This window comes from Lissotriton helveticus, chromosome 7 (genome assembly GCF_964261635.1).
Source record: "Lissotriton helveticus chromosome 7, aLisHel1.1, whole genome shotgun sequence".
NCBI classification, from domain to species: Eukaryota; Metazoa; Chordata; class Amphibia; order Caudata; family Salamandridae; genus Lissotriton; species Lissotriton helveticus.
In genome coordinates this window covers 396,707,987-396,728,884 of record NC_136068.1, presented here as the reverse complement: position 1 = coordinate 396,728,884, position 20,898 = coordinate 396,707,987, and the positions used below count along the sequence as shown (strand labels likewise).

General features: G+C 51.7%; 1 protein-coding gene across 5 annotated transcripts in view; it reads left to right on the top strand.

Moving 5' to 3' along the window:
• The window catches only part of GSS (glutathione synthetase), a 757,391-nt gene that overhangs the window by 19,854 nt on the left and 716,639 nt on the right, over positions 1-20,898 (top strand). The window contains exon 1 of one of the 5 annotated variants that reach the window (XM_078652245.1): positions 12,228-12,613. The exons of 3 other annotated variants lie outside the window; for them this stretch is intronic. The gene's annotated coding sequence lies outside the window, so the exon portion shown is untranslated. Of the gene's footprint in view, positions 1-12,227; positions 12,624-20,898 lie in introns of those variants that run through there. One more of the 5 variants, XM_078652249.1, reaches the window with a different exon arrangement.

Below are 20,898 nucleotides of genomic sequence, written 5' to 3'. Positions count from 1 at the left end.
AGGGGTGCCCGAGCAACCGCACTCCCCGGGTCCTACCGAGCAGAAGGTCCACATCCCCAAGGATGTGGTCCGAGAATATCACCGGAACGACGACATACAGCAGTGGTTCAAGGCCTATGAGATTGCCATGACCGCCCACCGGGTCGCTCGAAGTGACTGGGGAGCCGGTCTATGGGGGAGATTCGTCAACGAGGGTCGTGATGCCCTGCTGCAGCTTCCGGACCATCAAATGACGTCCTATGACCACATGAAGGCCGCCCTCCTCAGTCGATATGGGCTTACACCCGAAATGTATCGCCAGAGGTTCCGCAACTGCACCCGGATCCCAGGTACGACGTGGTTGGAATACGTGAACTATTTCAGCCGAGCCTTCGAGGGGTGGATCAAGGGTAACAACGTAACCACTTACGAACAACTCTTCAATCTCATTGTGTGGGAGCACCTCTCCAACAACTGCTTCGTCGAGCTCAGGCAGCACCTCCTCGACAGTAAATTGACTGAACCCCGGCAGCTCGCCACCGAGGCTGACCGGTGGGAGAGCACTCGAGTGGCCCGGAGTGGGCCAAATGAGCAGAACAGAACCAACCACGGTCATCATCGTCCCCGAGGAGGAGGAGGAGGCCCGGGCCGGGGCCGAGACGCCGTCCCGGCCGCGCCCACTAACGCCACCCCGGCCCCAGCAGGCCGGGGAAACCCCCCGATGCGCCCGGGGTTCCGAGCTAACGTGACGTGTCATCGATGCCAGCGAGTCGGCCACTATGCCAGTGACCCGACCTGCCCGAAGAACCAGGTCCCCGGGCCCCGCCAGATGGCGGCCGCCGCCCTGGGAGAAGAACAAGTCTCCGAAGACACGGAGACCTATGAGTCGGAGCAGTTCGAGTGGGAACCCGCCGCCATGACCCTGGCATGCCTGGGAGGAAGAGACATGGTCCCGCGGACTCCCCTGCCCGCCAACACTCGGAAGTACAGCCAATGGGTGAGCATCAATGGGCGCAAGGCCGAGGCCCTGCGTGACACCGGGGCCAGTGTGACGGCCGTCCGTTGTCACCTGGTGACCCCAGAACAAATCCTACCAAACGTACTTTGCCCCGTCCGATCGGCAGATAACTCGGAGAGCCTGTGTCGGATGGCCTGCGTCCCCTTCGAATGGGGAGGAGTGTCCGGCATGCTGAAAGTAACTGTCCGCGACGATGCCCCCGTGGACTGCCTCCTGGGGAACGATCTTGAGAGCTCCCCGTGGGCCGCTGTGGAAAGAAGAGAGCATCTGGGGATGTTGGGTCTCCCGGACTGGGCGTGCGTAACCACCCGGTCCATGGCCACCCGCACCATCCCTAGACCAGAAGAACCAGAATGGGCAGCACCTCCGCCCTCGATCACCCCAGAAGAAGACTTCCTCCAGACCGACCACCCGGACCCCACCACAGAGGGGTCCACACAGCCCCCCGAGCTTCCCGACCTGGCTCAGTGGCGTCAAGACGGGGGGCCCACCCAGGAACAATTCCGGCAGGAGCAAAAGACCTGCCCCTCCCTCGAGGGATTGCGACAGCAAGCGCTCGCCCAGAGCCAAGGAGACACCACCGGGGCCCACTGGGTTTATTGGGACAATGATCTCTTGTACAGCGAGCAGAAAATCGCAGAACTGGGGGCCGGACGAGTGCTGGTGGTGCCCCTCCACTTCAGAGACTTCCTGTTGAACCTAGCCCATGATGTCCCCCTGGCCGGGCACCTGGGCCAAGACAAGACCTACCACCGCCTGGTGACTCACTTTTTTTGGCCCAAAATGAGAAATGACGTCTCCAACCATTGCCGGTCCTGCCCGACCTGCCAGGCCAGCGGGAAGAGCGGCCGCAAACTCAAGGCACCCCTACAACCATTCCCCGTGGTGACCACCCCGTTCGAAAGGGTGGGAATAGAAATTGTGGGGCCCCTGGACCCCCGAACAGCACAGGGGCATCGCTTCATCCTGGTCCTGGTGGACCACGCCACCCGCTATCCTGAGGCGGTCCCCCTTCGTACTATAACAACCCCAGTAGTGGGTCGAGCCTTGATGGGGATCTTCTCTCGAGTGGGCTTCCCCCGGGAAGTCATCAGCGACAGGGGTACGAACTTTATTTCAAAGTATATGAAATCCCTCTGGCAGCAGTGCGGAGTCACTTACCGCTTCACCACCCCCTATCACCCCCAGGGGAACGGACTGGTCGAGCGGTTCAACCGCACCCTCAAGGGAATGATCATGGGGCTGGAAGAACCCCTACGCCGCCAGTGGGACGTGCTACTACCGTGCCTCCTCTTCGCCTACCGAGAAGTCCCCCAGAAGTCCCTCGGCTTCAGCCCCTTCGAACTCCTGTACGGACACCCCGTTCGCGGGCTTCTCAGCCTAGTGAAGGAGGAATGGGAAATGGCCCCCCTAAAGACCCCTCCGGACGTCTACAAATACCTCCTGACCCTCCGAAATCAGACCCGGAAATTCAGGGAGATCGCTAAAGCCAATCTGGAGGCCAGTCAAGAGGACATGAAGAAGTGGTACGACCAACATGCCTCCTCCATCGAGTTTGAACCGGGTCAGCAGGTATGGGTGATGTCCCCCATCGAACCGTGTGCCTTGCAAGACAAATGGACGGGGCCCTTCAAGGTGATCGAGCGCAGGAGTCCCGTCACCTATCTCATCGACCTGGAGTCCCCCCGGAACCCCCTCCGGGTCCTCCACGCCAACAGGCTCAAACCCCACTTCATGCGCTCAGAGCTCAGCCTGCTGATGGCGACCGACAGTGGCACAGAAGGAGACTCCGAGCCCCTCCCTGACCTACTGAGGACTCGGGAAAGAGATGGCTCGGTGGACGGGGTCCGACTCTCCGAGGCCCTGACCCCAGAGCAGCGCCAAGATTGCCGGGCCCTCCTGCTGCCGTTCGCAAACCTGTTCTCCCTCGCACCCGGAGTCACCTCCTGGTGCCTGCACGACGTGGACACGGGGGACAGTCCTCCTGTCCGACACCGGGCGTACCGAGTACCGGATCGGGTACGTACATGCATCCAAGAAGAAGTCTCCAAGATGCTCGCCCTCGGGGTCATCGAGCCTTCGGACAGTCCCTGGGCCAGCCCGGTCGTCCTGGTCCCCAAGGCCGCGGCACCGGGCACCACGCCGGAGCTCCGATTCTGCATCGACTATCGGGGGCTGAACGCGGTCACCCGAACCGACGCTCACCCTATCCCCCGAGCAGATGAACTAGTCGACCGCATGGGGGCAGCCCGCTACCTAAGCATCTTTGACCTGACAGCGGGCTACTGGCAGATCGGCCTCACCCCCAGGGCCCAAGAACGTTCCGCTTTCTCCACCCCGGACGGGCACTACCATTTCAGAGTGATGCCCTTCGGCATGAAGAACGCTCCAGCCACCTTTCAAAGACTGGTGAACCAGGTATTGGCGGGCCTCGAAGAATTCAGCGCCGCCTACCTGGACGACATCGCGGTATACAGCCGCCACTGGGCAGACCACCTCCACCACCTCAGAGCGGTCCTGCAGGCCCTCCAACAGGCCGGCCTCACCATAAAGGCCAGCAAGTGCCAAATCGGCCAGGGGTCCGTGACCTACCTCGGACACCAAGTGGGGAGCGGTCTGGTGGCCCCCCTCCAACTCAAGGTAGCTGCCATCCAGTCCTGGCAACCCCCCGAAACACAAACAGAGGTCCGAGCCTTCCTGGGGCTCACCGGATACTACCGGCGGTTTGTGAGGGACTATGGCAGCATTGTGGGGCCCCTCACGGAACTCACGTCTAAGAACAACCCAAAACGAGTCAACTGGACTCCCGACTGTCACGCGGCCTTCGAGACGCTGAAGGCCGCCATGTGCACCGCTCCGGTGCTCCAGGCCCCCGACTACAGCCGCGAGTTCATCGTGCAGACCGATGCCTCCGACCATGGTATTGGGGCCGTCCTCTCCCAACTGAACCCCGAAGGAGTGGACCAACCCGTGGCCTTCATCAGCAGACGCCTACTGCCCCGAGAACAGCGCTGGAGCACCATTGAGCGAGAGGCCTTCGCAGTGGTATGGGCCCTCAAGAAGCTCCGGCCGTACCTCTTCGGAACCCATTTCCGGGTACAGACAGATCATCGGCCCCTGCAATGGCTCATGCAGATGCGGGGGGAGAACCCCAAACTATTGCGATGGTCCATCTCCCTGCAGGGGATGGACTTCACTGTGGAGCATCGCCCTGGCCAAGACCACGCCAACGCGGATGGCCTGTCCCGCTTTTTCCGCCTCGACGAGGAAAGTCCCCAAGAAGATGGGTGACTCTCCCCGCCTTCAGCTGGGGGGGACGCATGTTGGACAGGCCACATGAAGGGCTCGCTCCCTCCCCGCAGGACAGGGCCCGGGCCACCGTCAGCACCATTGCCCGGCCCAGCCGCCATCTTGGACACGGCACCACGCGGCCGCGCGGCCTCAGCCCGACCCCAACCCTGGGCCTGGCCAGGCCCCGACATCCCGGCACCACCCTCCACCCAGGAGGTGAACGGACCACTTGGCAGGTCAATGGGAGTAAGAAGTGTCGATGGCTCTCCCCCGCCAGGTGCCGAGCACCCCCAGCCTCCTCGGGCGCTGGCTCCACCCCCCTGCTGGGTGTCTGGACTCCCTCATCCCAGACCTCCCGACCTCCAAGAGCGAGGGTCCGGACATCAAAGGGCGCCAGACCTATAACTGAGGCCGCCCCAGGACAGGAAGGCAGTTGTATCCTGGAGTCGAGAGACACCGCGACGAACTCATCCTTGACGGACTGCTGGCGCTGCCACAGCCCTGCCTTGTGAACTATTGTCCTGCCTGCTGGCGCTGCCGCGGCCCTCTGCGACCTTCATCCTCGTGGGACCTGCTGGCACTGCCGCGGCCCTCTGCAACCTTCATCCTCGTGGGACCTGCTGGCGCTGCCGCGGCCCTCTGCAACCTTCATCCTCGTGGGACCTGCTGGCGCTGCCGCGGCCCGTTGTAACCTTCATCCTCGTGGGACCTGCTGGCGCTGCCGCGGCCCGTTGCAACCTGCATTCTCGTGGGACCTGCTGGCGCTGCCGCGGCCCGTTGTAACCTTCATCCTCGTTGGGACCTGCTGGCGCTGCCGCGGCCCGTTGCCACCTACGACCTCTTCGGGACCTGCCGGCGCTGCCGCGGTCTGACCCATCCGAACACCGAGCTCGAGGATTGTGAGCAGGTGTTACCCTGATCTTTGTGTGGTGTCCATCTGTGGGGGGGAAGTTACCTGTCTGTGCGATCACTGTGCTCGGCCGACCCTCCAGGTCCCCGTCTAACAGTTTAGAATTATAATAGAAAGGTGTGCCTGTCATCGTAGCGCAGGCACATGCTTACCAGACTTCAAGTAGAGCCACACGTATAAATAACCGCGTGAAGAAATGCTTTCCAGCGTCGAGGCAGTGAAATGGATGCAAGTTGCTAGGCAACCATGAACACGATGAATATTATATGAGCGGGTATGCAAAATGCTCCCAAAACTGCGGAAGTCCCTCCACTGTGTACGCGGTGCGTCGTAGCGTAGACGAAGGTACAGCTCACATCCGGAGTAAGACAGGTAACAGTAGGAGGTTCTGAGAAAACAAGGCATGTTTAAGAGCAGCTGTGACGAATCCTCAAAACAAGCACAAATTTTAGAAATTGGTCAATGGTGTAGAGAGCCACACGAGCTCCTCCATACATTGTTGCCTTCTGCACACGCATCCCCACACCCCCGGGTCGGGCTCGCTCCGGGGTATAAATAAACAGAGCGGAAGATCGCTCGGGGTCTTTCCGGCATACCACTAACCTTGTGTCCGTGTAGCGTTCTTTGGTAGCCGAGGTCCTGCGTGGCAGGCCCTGTCCTGGTCCACCACATTGGCGACGAGGCTGGTCTGAGCACACGCGTGACTGATCGCGCCCCCCTGCACGCAGAGCAGGTGCACAGCGTCGGAGCCGCAGAGCCCACTTGCATCGCTCCGGAGCCGGACAGCAGTCTTCTCCCCGCCCGTGCTCAGGCTCGAGGCCCGCCCACGCGTTTCCCCGCCGGGAGCGCCTTCAGCTGGCGGGACCTCGCCGAGTGTGTCCTTCACTGCGGGTGAGTCGTCGTTACCCCCCCCCATACCCGCGCAACGTCCCGCTACCCGCGTGGCCCTGCACGCGCCTCCAGCGACGGTGACTGACGGCGGGAGCAGGCCGCACGTTCCAGGCCTGAGGGGGAGGGGCAAGGAGAGTGTTGAGCGGCGTGGCCCTACAGGCGTGAGAGGCAGCTTCACCCCGCACCCCCCACCCCCACTCGGCAATAAGCACTTGCACCTCCAAAGACTGCATCAACATTACTGGCCACACTCCAACAGCGGCAAGCAGCGGCAAATACAAGGGGCCGCATAGGCTCCACTGGCCACAGGCGCCTCGCAGCTCTGCTCCATCCTCGGCTCGGGGTGCGGAGATGCACACGTACGGCAGTGGCCCCCTCAACTAACCTACAAGCACTGGAAGTTTACACACCATTCTTGAGGAGAGTGCGCGGCTGGGGCAGCTTCACCCCCCCCCGTGCCTGCCGTCGAAACAAGTTGGGAGAAGGCGCACACTAGAGTACAGCGGAGCGCATCCCCGACCACGTGGGAGGTGGTAGGCCGGACGCAGCCGGACCTTCATTCAGGCAGGTCGTAGGAAAGCACCAGGAGGAGCTGAGACATGTTGAATCCAGCGACGGGGTCAGACCAGGCAGGAGGAGGCCAGAATCAAGCCGTGGTGGTCGCACCACAACCGCACGGCCACGCACACACGGGCGTGGCGCCACTTCCCCCGTTCAGGGAAGCGGCGGATCCCGCGAAGGCGGCGCCTAGATGGAAGGCCAGGGTCGGGAGGCTTAACCTCTATTTCAAAGGCACTCGAGAGACCAACGGTCAAGAGGTCCCTCCTCATCCTGTACCGAGGACCAGAGATCTATGACCTCTTCGAAACACTCCCCAACTCTGGGTCTGATGACGACTACGACGCAGCGGTCACCGCGCTCAACACTCATTTCGATCCCCAACTCAACAACGACTTCGAGAAATTCAAATTTAAGAGGGCGTGGCAAACAGAATCAGAATCAGTGGACATGTTTTATGCACGGCTGCGCCGGCTGACCAGCACCTGCCCCATCACCAACCCAAGAGAAGAGATTAGAGATCAGATCATAGTGGGGTGTCGATCCAAGCTACTGAGGAAACTCATCCTCCGGCAACCTGGGATCTCGCTAGATGAAATCTTGGTTCTAGCCCGTTCGCACGAACTGTCTGACGCAAGGGCAGAAGAAATGGAGATTGCCCTACGCACACCGGTAGCCACGCCAGCTTCAACAGGGACAACACCAATCAAAAAAGAAAGGGTCGAAGCTATCCAAAGGAGGCCCCCGTCAAACCGCCAACAGCACACGCCCACTCGGGGAAATCAGTGTGCGTACTGTGGAGAAGATCACCCGGCGACGGCGACGTGTGGGGCGAAAGGAAAGACGTGTTTGAAGTGCGGCCGGCTAAACCACTTCGCGGTAGTATGCCGGGGAGGAAGATACAGACTGAATGCTCCCAGATCCCGCGCAGCTCAGGGACCCAGACACCTGTCGCTGCGCATCCGACAGTTGTCACTAGACCAGGATCCACCACCCCCCGACAGTCAAGCCCAGGAAAGGCGACCACGATACGAAGACGATGACGATGATGAGGTATACGTCATCTCCTATGTCAGCAGAGTGTCCACGAAGAGGAGACTGCCGCCCATGTGCTCCGTCTCCATTGATGGCACGGAAGTGAGAGCTCTCATCGACACGGGGGCGTCGGTCAATGTAATGGACTAAGATCAATACGAAAAGATGTCACCTAAGCCCGCTCTTGCACCCTCCAGTGCGCGGATCTACACCTACGGAGGAACAGACCCGCTGCCGTTGCGAGGCGTAATCAGGACCACCGTCGTGAATGGAGACTATTCGACTGAAACACGTTTTCACATTACGGAGGGGAAGAAGGGCACCCTTCTGAGCTGCCACACGGCGGAGGACCTGGGGCTCGTATTCTTTGCGAATCAAGTACATCAGTCACATGCGGACAATCTGCTGAAGGAATTCTCCGCACTATTCCAAGGCCTGGGGAAACTCAAAGGGAAGAAATTTTGTCTACACATAGATACATCTGTACGCCCAGTAGCCCTCCGGCATAAGCGAGTACCGTTCAACCTCCGGCCACAGGTGGAGGAAGAACTCAAGAAGCTGGAGGCCCTCGGGGTGATAGAAAAAGTGTCAGATCCGACCCCCTGGGTATCCCCACTGGTTGTGGCGCCCAAGCCGAAACAACCAGGGGCGATCAGACTGTGCGTTGATATGAGGCTCCCCAACGCGGCCGTAAAGAGAGAAAGGCACATCACCCCCACCATGGACGACATTGTGGCCGACCTGAACGGGGCAAAGCGATTCTCGAAGTTGGACCTCAACTCGGGATACCATCAACTCGAATTGGAGCCAGAGAGCCGCTATATAACCACGTTTTCGACCCACGTGGGGTACGAAGGTACCGGCGGCTGAGTTTCGGTGTGTCCTCAGCTGCTGAAGTGTTCCAGAATGCCATACGTGAGGTGTTGTCAGGCCTGAGCGGCGTAATCAACCTCAGCGACGATATCCTTGTCTACTCCGACACCCTCGAAATCCATCATGCCCATCTAAGAGCGACGTTACAAAGGTTGGTGGAAAGTGGACTGACCCTGCACCGGTCAAAGTGCTCGTTTTATCAGGAATCCATTGACTTTTTCGGGTACACCTTCACCCGAGATGGACTAAAGGTAGACCCCAAGAAAGTGGAAGCCATCAGGACAGCAAGCACTCCGCCGACTCCCACTGAAGTGTGGAGCTTCCTGGGCATGGCCACCTACTGCGGCTGGTTTATTCCCAACCTGGCGGCTCTGGCGGAACCCCTGAGGGCACTCACGCGGCAAGACCACAAGTGGGAGTGGACGGTGGCGGCCAACAAGGCGTTTCAAGACATCAAAGCAAGTCTTCTTGACAAAACGGTAATGGCATACTTCCAACCACGCCGCAAAACGGAACTGATAGTGGATGCCAGCCCGGTGGGCTTAGGAGCGGTGCTCCTACAGGAGTACGGACCGGAGGAATGGAAGCCGGTGGCCTACGCGAGCAAGGCCCTGACTGACACAGAAACCCGATACGCCCAAATTGAGCGCGAGGCACTGGCGATAAAGTGCGCGTGCCAGCATTTCCACCTTTACTTGTGTGGTGACGGACCACAAGCCACTGCTACCTCTGTTTGCAGGGTCGTCCAGATTAGCACCCCCACGGATAGAACGCTGGGCTGTCCAACTACAGGGGTACAACTTCAAGATCCTCTTCAGACCAGGAGCGCACAACCCGGCCTACTACCTGTCCCGGCATCCAGACGTTACCACGCCGGCCCACCCCCTGGATGACGGAATGGGAGCCGAAGAGTTCGTTCACATGATCTCGCAAGCGGCGTGCCCGGACACAATGACGCTGAAGGAGATAGGAGATGCGACAGCGAAGGACGAAACATTATCTCGTGTCAGGCACGCTCTAGAAGGGAATCGCTGGGCTCACTTTCTGGATGGAGCCCAAAGCCTTTGATCGGAAGTCAGTCATTCACGGCAGCAATTGTGGCAGGTCAGGAGCGAGCTGAGTGTGGGTGACGAAGTGGTCATCCTCCGAGGGCACTTGATCGTAGTACCGGAGAGCCTTCAGCCTCGGATGCTGGTGCTAACCCATGTCGGTCATCAGGGGATGGCCAAAACCAAGGCCCGTCTGAGAAGCAAGGTCTGGTTCCCAGCCATGGACAGCATGGTGGACGAGATGGTACGCTCCTGTCATGCCTGCACCATCACTGGTGGAGATCCAGCATAGGCACCGATGATAACGGAAGATGCCCCCCAGACGCACTGGACCCACCTTAGTATTGACTGCGGGAGCTTCCCGGATGGCCGGCACACGCTCGTTCTCGTTGATTCATTTTCCAAGTTCCCAGTGGTGGAGGTGATACCCTCAATTGCTTTTCCCCAAGTCAAGAAGGCCCTGAACCGCATCTTCGCCACCATGGGGCTCCCAGAGGAGATCAAGTCAGATAATGGGCCACCATTCCAGGGAAGGGAGTTTCAAAGCTACCTCGAGAACCTCCGGATCACACACCGAAAGATCACCCCGCTGTGGCCCCAGGCAAATGGGGAGGTAGAAAGACTAATGAGGACCCTCAACCGAGCTCTGAGGATTGCCGTGGACTGCGGGGAGGACCCCGAAGCAGCCCTTGACCAGTTTCTAGGTGCATACCGGCAGACGCCACACAGCACCACCAAATGTGCCCCGGCGCATGTGTTGTTCAAGAGAGCACCTCGGGACAGCATCCCGACCGACCACACATGGGCCCCTGAGGCAAGGAACGGAGAAGCTATTCAAGCTCGGAGGCGAGCCACAAATCAAAAGGCGAGTGAAGCACGATATGCCCAACAGCCGAGGCTGCAGGAAGGAGACACCGTGGTAGTTCGGGATCGACACCCAGGATGGAAATTTCGAAAACCCTACGAGCCGGAGGTGTGGACTGTAGACAAGGTTCAAGGAACCATGGTTACCGTCCGGCGAGGCGGTCAGGTGGTAACTCGCAACGTGTCGTGCTTCAAGAAAGCTAGAGGGCCAACTGGGCCCCCAGAAATGGCTGGGGACCAGGAGAATGCGGAGACAATGGTCTGGACTTTGAGGAGTCATTCTCAAGGTCACCACCGGCAAGGCAAAATGGAGGAAGCTCACCCGGGGCGGCAAATCAAAACACCGGCGTCAATCCCAGCCGACCATGCCCAGCCCCGAGTGGTGAGAGTGTGGAGGCAACCCCGGCTGGGGTTGCGGCATCCCCGTTTGTCCGAAGTCAGCGGTACAACCTGCGACCCAATCCGGGTCCGAGCCAGAGATTGAGAGACTTTGCATGGACATCACCCTGATGGCACGAGTGCCTGAAGGAGCAGACTAAATTGAAGGAGGGATGTAGAGAGCCACACGGGCTCCTCCATACATTGTTGCCATCTGCACACGCATCCCCACACCCCCGGGGCTTGCTCGCTCCGGGGTATAAATAAACAGAGCGGAAGACCTCTCGGGGTCTTTCCGGCATACCACTAACCTTGTGTCCGTGTAGCGTTCTTTGGTAGCCGAGGTCCCGTGTGGCAGGCCCTGTCCTGGTCCACCACAAATGGGTTACGTTGAGCCAAATCGCCGGCAAATGTTGAATTGATGATAAGAGGCGGTATTTAAACGTAATTGTATTTTATTTAGAGAAATGCGTGGGAGAACAAACAACCCACGACCACTCTTTCTGGTGCTCCCATTGTAACTGCTGAAGTAAACAGTTTCAGCCGGGAACACGCGAACACCTGAGCACGGAGTGGACATTAAAGATAAACAGTGCCCAAGGACAGAGGCACGTGGAAGACAAGTTGTTCTTAAAGGAACAAGAACTTGTCACCACAACAGTCACTCATAGTCGTTGAAATGTCACTCATAATCACACTGAAATTATGAAAATGTCACACATACTAATGTAGGGTGACCAGGCGTCCCAGATTTGCCAGGACAGTCCCAGTTTTCACCAGCTGTCCGGGCAGATTTCAGGAAATGTAGCTCATGTCTCGATTTATAGAAAGGGTCGACTGAAAACGGCGGGACGTATTTTTTATGTTTTACAAAGCAGGGATGGTTCGTAGTTGTTTCAGAAAAACAATTTAATTAACAGGCATGCTACTTGGTTAGAACATTGCACTTTATTTATGTTCTTACTGTCTGTTCTGTAATTCTGGTCACTCATAATAATCAGAAACATTGGCAGCTATGTAGTCCCTCAACTTAATCGTTTTTGCATCCCTTTACTACGCCCCCACATACCCACCTCTTTCCTGTAAGCCATGTAAAGGCTCTTTTAAAACGCAGCATTAGGGCTTTTCTTTTTGAAAAGTGCGCCAGTTTGAAGCTTTAACTGAACCCTGCCAAAGAATTTCTGTTATCGATGTTTTGTCCAATGAGAAGAACATTCTTCCCTTGCTCGAGCGAGCCTGCCCTAGCTGTGGCCAATGAGGAGGACTAAACTTTATATGACCCAATCAGAAACGCGCCTGCTCCGACGACACAACTAGAGGAAGAAACAGGAACCTCCAGGGCCCTGATGATGTAAAGAAAAGCGCGACGCACGCTCGGGCTGTCACGTGACTGGGAGGGGGGAATTTGACCTAGCATCATTCCCTGGGATCTATACGCTGACTTGTGCAGCACTTCCTAGTTGTCTATGCATAGTAGGATCCAAGAGACTACACGTGACGCTGTTGCATGAATTCTACTGCACTCTTTCCTTCCTTTTATCACTTTGTGTCTCCAGTGTCTAAGCAAGGTGGCTGCTCCAGCTTGTCAAAGTTGATAACGTCTCTCTCCCTTCTATCGAAACTGGCAAAAGACCCGTAAAAGAGATCGTAGTTGGCAGGAAGACGCAGATTCTCCAGGCAGCTCATTTGGATCCCTAGCAGATTCAGCTCTGCAGCAACTTACCGGTCTCGGAACCTACGTTGCAGAAAGTTCTTCACTGTGATAAGGTAGTACCAGGTCAGCTGCGAATGGGGCGTGGTGCAGGGCGTAGACTTGCCGTCTGGCCAGTATTTTACCGTCCTGATCTATATTTTTACAGATCGTGGTAACAACTTGTGACATCGGGTATTTTAACCCTTTGACTAATACATTTAAAGTACCAAATACATAAAGAAATTAAGGGTATTTGAGAGCTGTGTATTCATTCTAAATGATTATTCAAGCAAATAGAAGGATACTTATATTCTAAACGAATACTTAGGATTTTAACCAATTTTTATTCTGTTCCCCGCAATTGGTCTTTTCGGGAGTGACTGGTATTGTTTTCTGAGACAGGTGCTAAACCTACTAGAGAGTAATATTTGGTTGTGTTTCAGGTGGGTAAGAGTAATCTCATAGATTGCCTCAGCAGTATAATGTAAAATTGTATAGCAAACTATGCCCACTTGTAATTCGTAAATTACAATACTGCGTTCTTTTAGCAGTGCAAATACGTGTTGAAATGTTCCTGTTATGGTAACTGACAGAACCCCTTTCAGAGGGTCACTTGACAAGCAGGAGCTACTGGGTCCAACCGTGGGGGTTGAGGCCTTTTACATCTGATGTTCCGAGGCCTTACCTTCTTTGGGTACTGAGTAACTGGGCCAAGTGCCACCCTGTCTAGAACTTGACTCTCTGGTAGCGCCAGGTTGAGCAGTCCAAGGCACTTGAGTAAGTGCTAGGCATACATGGGCTCATAACAACCCATGAAAAGTAGCAGCAATAAGATCAATGTCCAGTTAGTTAACTACAAGCTTTTATCAAAAAAGGAGTTTAAACACACAAAGCATGTAGGACCCACTTAATAATCTACACAGTCCTCTTTAGCTCTACATGCTAGCGATATCTAGGGCAGGTTTATAGAGTCCCTCTGCCCCTTCTAGTATGGGCTGTTCTTCCCCATTCGAATAATTGAGATGACTGCCAGATGCACCCAAGGATTATCCCTCGCATCCCAAATTCTATGCGTTACCTGAAGAGTTAATCAGCTCCTCGGCTCTAATTTTGTGTAACTTTTCAGTGGCCCTAATGGCTCTGAACATTCTTACCTGATCCATTGGTGCGAGCAATCCCAGGAGGACAAGAGTGCTCCTTTGCAAGTTCCACCTTCCTTTCTCTGATGGTCTGCAACATCTTCCGGTCTTTCCCCTCCGACACTTTGGGCCTCCTTAGTCCTGAGATGTCTCGCATCGTTGTCGTCTGGTGTCTTTTTGCGTGCTACAGTAGCAATTGAGAAATGTTCTTTATCGCATCTTTGGAACAATAAATCAGGGCAAAAACTACGTCTCAGGGGGGGCCATCCAGGCACATGTGTGACCAAATACAGTGCTCCCAATGGTTACAGCCCACGCTACACGGTGACCCCCTCCTGGTACACAGAGTCATAGACCACAGCGCTCCATGGACAACAACTGTAGCTTACGTAGGATTAGGTGCACACTCTTACAAAGGTACCAACAGGACTGGGTGTCTCGCACATTGCTCACGGATGCACCGGACTGGACTTCGGTCCTGCAAGTCACTCTCATACTCCTCACAGACTCGGTGGGGGGGGCTATCCTTCTAACAGGTTACTCAAGTCTTGGCAGGCAGGAAGACTAGGTGCTTCTCCTCCTCACATGCAATTTTAGTCTTGTCAGGCTGGTAGAAGGCTGGCGCTCCAGGCCCAGGGCAAGTGGTTTTGACTTCCTGGGTGATGTTCCCTCACCCGCATGGAGTGTGGCAGACCTTGATCCCCAGTCCTGGTTTCAGCAGCAAGAAGTTTTGGTAATCTTCATTCTCCTGATGAGATGACAATGTTCAACAAAGGATGGTGCGTATGCTGCCACCTTTATAGTTCAAACCCCTTTGAATTCTTGTTAGGGTGTCAGCTCCTGTGAAGTGATTTTTCTTCTGCACTGCTCTGTGTGAAAAGGGCAGACTGCCGCAGCACTAATGGCTCCAATTCTGAGCGACCCACAATAGGCCAAAGGAGTCACTGGGATCGCAACTTTGCGTCGAATTCCATTGAAATATGCCACATAAAGGGTCAATGGACCAAGCCTTCCTCTCGATCAGATTCTCTTGACAGCACCAGCCTTATCAGTCCCACTATCTCCCTTGCACCATGCAAGGGAGTTTTCCACCCCAAAAGTAACTTCGTATATTGCCTCCAATGTTATTTTAATCATTTAACAGTTTGAACTAATATAGATGTGTCACTGCTAAGCAAACAAACGCAATGGCCATTGTCCCAACCTGTTCAGTTTGGTGTCACGGGACAAGCAAAGAAATGCACATATCTAGATACATACTGCGTTTTCTAGGTTTCGGACATTAAATCAAGTGCCTCTGGAGCACGCTCAAGTAATTCCAGGGGGTCTGCATACTCGCCAGGAACAAAGCTGCTGTCCTACCGCCGCAGTTGGAGACTACAACTCCCAATATCCTTTGCCACCCCTGATGCTTTAAAATCAAGCTATGGTCATGCCTGTCTGCGCCCCTCTGTGGACGACTAAGGATGGGCCACTCCCTTGGCCCGGTGTTTTTAACACAGCTCCCGGTAAAACATAACTCGTTCTCTTCAAATTTATTGGTGTGTAGATTAGTAAAATAATGGTCAAACAGAAACTTAATCCTGGCACAGTAGACTTGCATACAAACCAATAAAAAAAAAAAATTCAATTACTTAACAAACGTAGTGGGACTGATAGAGCATGAAATAAACAATGTGGAGGCCAGAATGGCTGTTACTAAACATGCAGCCAACAAGGCTATCTATAGTATTGTTGAAACTGACATGGAAACTTTATTGCCTTATGCTAATGTTAAAGAGCCTGTCAATTCCATAAATGCGGATAAAGAGAACAAAATTGCTATCATCCAATCAATGATGATTCCTGACATACAGAACACCGCAGCCAGACTAGTCCTCGACACAAACGCACCACCCAATGCCTACGGAACCTCTACTGGCTCCCGTTGAGAAAAGTCACTTTCAAGATACTGACCCACTCCTACAAATGCTTCCACAACACCGGACCCGAATACCTTAACAAGAGGATTTCCTTCCACTTACCCAAGAGAAACCTCCTATCCGCCGACCTCGCCGAAGCCCCGCGCATCTGCAGAGCCAGAACAGGTGGAAGAACCTTCTCCTACATCCCAGCCGAGACCTGGAATGAGCTTCCACTCAACATCAGACGCGCCCCTCCCTGAACATCTTCAGGAAGATGCTCAAGACCTGGCTTTTCGACTGATGGTAGAGCAGTTCTCTCCCCCCCCCCACTACCCCCTCCAGCGCCTTGAGACCCTCACGGGTGAGTAGCATGCTTACAATTCCCTTGATTGATTGATTGACTCCCAATACCCTGTTGTACATCCAACTATGTCCCCACTAAACCAAACATTAGGTACTCCAGCCGCTAAAGGAACAAAACAGCCGGTGAGTGTCCCAGGTGCCTGCGGAACTCTCCTAAAGGTTCCGGCACTTGTGTCGAAAACTAAGACCTGGAAAACCAAGAATGAGATCGTTCAAACGGGGGTAAATGACTCACATATACTAGGTACAAAAAACATTGAAACACTTTTCGAAAGTTTACATACATAGTTTGATAATATGGAAAAGAAAGTCCTCTCCGACCTTGGTGACATCAAGGAGAGAGTTAACATGCTCAAATTTATAAACAAATCTTTGGCAGCAAGTAAGTTAAATGGACATATCCCCATACAATACCGGATTTTTCTAATGAATAGGGCCTCACCATAATAGATGACCCTGCAAGGTGGACTGAGTTAACTACCGAATTAGTAACGGCCTTAGAAGCCGAAAGTGATACAACTTTAATGAAGAAGCCAACAGTAACGTTTATATTGAGTAAACCATTGTCAGTCTCCTTTTGTAGCTGGATGTAGGGATCACACAAACCCATCTACTATTCCTAACCCGACTAGGCTAACACATTTTCGGGATATATTATATTTCTCACCTGAATCGACTCCTTATATGTTATTCTTAAAGGATGTACCCAGATTAGAGTTTCAGGGGAAAGACCACTGGCAAGACCTTTAAAAGCAAGGTAGTTCACTGGATGGGAGAACAGATTTGTGAATATAACTTCCTATGTGGCGAAATAACTGCCGTCGAGTGACAATTGGATGGGATACTCACCCAAACTAGGCACTGACAACTGTGTTGTACATTTTGAACATCCAGCAGTTGTCAAAACACTTTTAAATGATCTTACTCTAAGATATGTATAGCAAACGGAGGAAAGGTTTAAGGCAGTACCTTTATAATACTTTTATAAACCAGCAGAGTACTTGGAGGATAGGATGGGCCACTGTCTTCTTACAACTTAGACACAAGAAAGCCAGATATGTGCTTTGCCCCTAACTTAGATACACCCCCTAATACAACTTTGATGATCAGGACTGACAACAAAGAGGAGATGATACATTCATTAGATTTGTTGGGGAGGGAGATCTAAGTCGCCCTCATTACATTTTGGGAGGGATTCAAGTGCACCTTCTTGAAACAGACAAAGCATACCCTTAAATAAGGCACATATACCCAGGGAACCGGGCAACCGCCCAATGAGGCCGGTATCTCAAGCAAGTTAGATAACAGAGAATGGAAAGACTTTATTGAAAAGGGTCACATATACCTTTTACAAGAGACCCGGCATACAGTCTTTTGTTCTAGATGGTTTTTCTACTAAAACAACCCCAGTCCTTCCTTCAGCGCATAGTCTAGCCAAAGGACGCCTGGCTATATTAATTTCAACTTTAATTACAGGAAAAATTGTAAAATCGAATTTGTCCTCCCCTTATTTTCAACTGGTGTCCCTGCAGATGAATACATCTCAATTATTAGTGTTAGTAAATTTCTGAAATAATGTGTTTAATAATCAAAGGCACAAATTCATAGAAGAATTAGACAGATAATGGGATGCCTTTATAAAAAGGCTCAAAAAAGGACTACACAATAATTTGGGTGGGGGTTTTTAATATACAACAATGTCAATTTTCCATGTTAAAGGCCTGTAGCTTTGCCATTACTAAAATAAATTCATCCTATCATTTCCCTCATGGTAATTATGGTGATACATTAAATGATTTATTATACAAATACAACCTAGAGCTGTTGGCGCATGATTTGGAGGAAGAAAGAATCCCATTACCTACGTTTTTAAGGAATACATGTAGTTCCTGTATTGATCACATGATAGTTTCTACACAAACTCTTGATCTAATTGCTCCTTTATTTGTGGATGCTGTTCTTTTTAGTGATCAGTTGCCACTAGCATTTAATCTAAAAGTTGACTTTAAGAATAACTTGACTTCTCTCTTAACACCCAATATTGAGGTGGCCACAAAGAATGGTGTCAGTCTGAAATGGGCTTGCTTTGATATGTCTGCAATCTTGGCTGATGTTTTAAATAATAACCAAGATAACTTGATGACCTGTACTAACCCCGAGGGATCTCCAGGGGCAATTGTGAATGTCTTTTCTAGTATAGTGACCGGTATTGCAAACAAATTGAAAGGCATTAGGTGCAGAGGAAAAATCCAGGGTGGTTTTATGCCCCATGCGTGTTAGCAAATCGTTGTTTAAGAAAGGCTGCACAGTAAATGCCCTGATATTACAGGGAAATCAGAGAATTAAGGAATCAATACAAATTAGCAGTAAATAAGAGGAAGATATATCTGCAGGAAGAAGCATGGGCTAAACTAGAGAAAGCTGCAGCAACAAAATATACAACTCTTTTTTTGGAAATTAATAAAATACCCATTTTTTAAGAAAAGTCAGGATTTAAGGATAGATACAGTCATCCCTTCCTCAGAGTGGCTTGTACATTTTGGGGATATGTTTAACCCAATAGGTGTTAACAGAATAGACTCTCAATATGAATTTGAGATGGTACCCTTACGAGGAAGTCAAACTGGACATAGAAAAATCTGCAGCTGCCAAGGCTCCGGGGCCTGACCGCGTACCAGTGGACCTCTTCAAATCTAATATATCTTTATGGGCCCCTATACTTACTGTGTGTGGTATTTAATGCCATGACACAGAGGATAATTCCTCCCATCTGGCCAGAGAACATAATTGTCGCCATTTTAAAAAAGGTTAGTAGGAAGGAAGCAAAATGCTATTAGCAAATATCCCTCCTTGAATCATCTGAAAAAATCATGGGCAGAAATATCTTGGACAGATTGGGCATCAGAAAACAGTATACACGCAATACTGTTTCAGAAGGGATATAGGGACAATTAAATATAGAGAGGCTAAGCACGGGCACTTCCATTTAGTAGTTGCTGGTTTGAGCAGCTCTTTCGATCTTGTCAATCATGGTATTCTCACACCTTTTCTTTTTTCATTCTACATTAACGGGTAGATATGGCACTTCAACATATAGAATCAGATGCCCTATTACCCCTGTGCTCCTGTCTGCGGATGGCACAATCTTCATATCAAGAACTGCAAATAGCTTGCGGCTCCTTATTGAGGGGTTTGTATCATACATGGAGCAACAGGATGTAAGGCTCAACCTATCTAAACTGTTCATCATGGTTTGCAGGAGGGGCAACCCGAAAAAGAAGGCTGCATTATGTGAGGGATGTTAGGCTGACCAAAGTACAGAGCTTTTCTTACCTCAGTATACAATTTACCAGTACTAGTACCTGGGGTTCACACACACACAATTCAAAAGCAGCCAGCACAATGGAGGCTTTGTTTAGGTTTTCTAGAAAAATCATAAACATGCCAATTAGAGAACTGGTCGTTATACAGGAGCAAATGCATCCCCACTGCTATCTATGGGACAGCTGTGTGGTATGAAACAGATTTGAATGATAGCCCTACGTGTGGGTAGTAAGCTAAACTGAAAGTGGTTAGTCCAAAGGGAATCTTTCTTTTTACGTGTCAGTATCGGTGCTCTGTCCCTTTGCTCCCTTTTGAGCCCCTCTCCTTGTTTTCACGGCACATAATTTCTAGCCATAAATATTACCATTTGATTGTTATTGATATACCATTATGTATTGTGTAATCAGCATGGCAGTTTTTTTATTGTATATATTGAATATTTTTAATTGTTAAGAATGCTGTGTCTTCACACTGTTTGGATTTCCTTTGTGTGTATTATGTGGTGTGTGTATACCATGTCACTGTTTTTCATATTTTTTTAGCATTAATTGTGCGCTATTAGATATTGTGCCATTTCTTGCCCATGAGGTTTTTATACTTCTTGGGTCAGATGAAAACGAATTCTGATTTTTATGTGTAAGTCAAAATAAAGCATTTTTTGTTACACATGTTCTTCTGGCCTTTATCTTTACACTTGAATGTACAATTGTTGTTCTTTCCCTGCCCTTGGAACCGCTATATATTTTCAGGGCGTCCCTGTTTTTCTGTACACTGGTACAGAGTTGGATATGCCATACATAAAAGACTTGATTGATCAGAGCTCCATTATTTGTTGCTATAACACATGGAGTATGATAGACTCAAAAATCTCAAAAGATGTTAGTTATACTTGACTGTTTAATTCTTGACCAGCACCAGAAGATTCCATGGCCGATCTACATGAACAGACTGCTAACGGAGTCATTTAATGTAATAACCATCAGCGACCCACTAACTATCCTGCAATTTAGGAAGGGGGAGCTTAAAATAACTTTTAATAATCCTAAAAGGAGTATGAGAGAGATTAGGGAGAACTGTAAACCATCTGTGCCAAGAAACATGTTAAATCAGTCTCCGCAAGGCGTACCCAAGTATTTAACTTTAGTAACAAGCATTCAACAGAGATTCCACCTGACACAAATGTGGTTGGGCATATTGCATCTACTTGTGGCATGCCCCACGAGGGCTGCCCGATCAACCAGTTTGCCAAAAAGTCCCTGTGATGGCCTGTCACAACAATCTACTGTCCACCTCGTGTTATTTTGTGGCTTGTACGGAGATATTAGGAGGTTTGTTGCGCCCCTTATTTCTCCCTCAGAAGTTTTTTTTTCCATATCTGGATGCAATAAAATTTCTTTGTACACTGGAGAATGAATTAGTTTGCTACACCATATCAACATACATTACATGTGTTCTCGCAAGAAGGAAATTATTAACTGTGTTGGATGACATGAAATATGAAGATTAGAGTTTATAGTATCCTGGACTTCTGATGATATTTAGTATAAATGTTTTTAAGAGATTGATATTTATTTTGGGATTTTATAGGCACTTGTGTTTGCATTACAGTTTATATATCTATGCATTGTG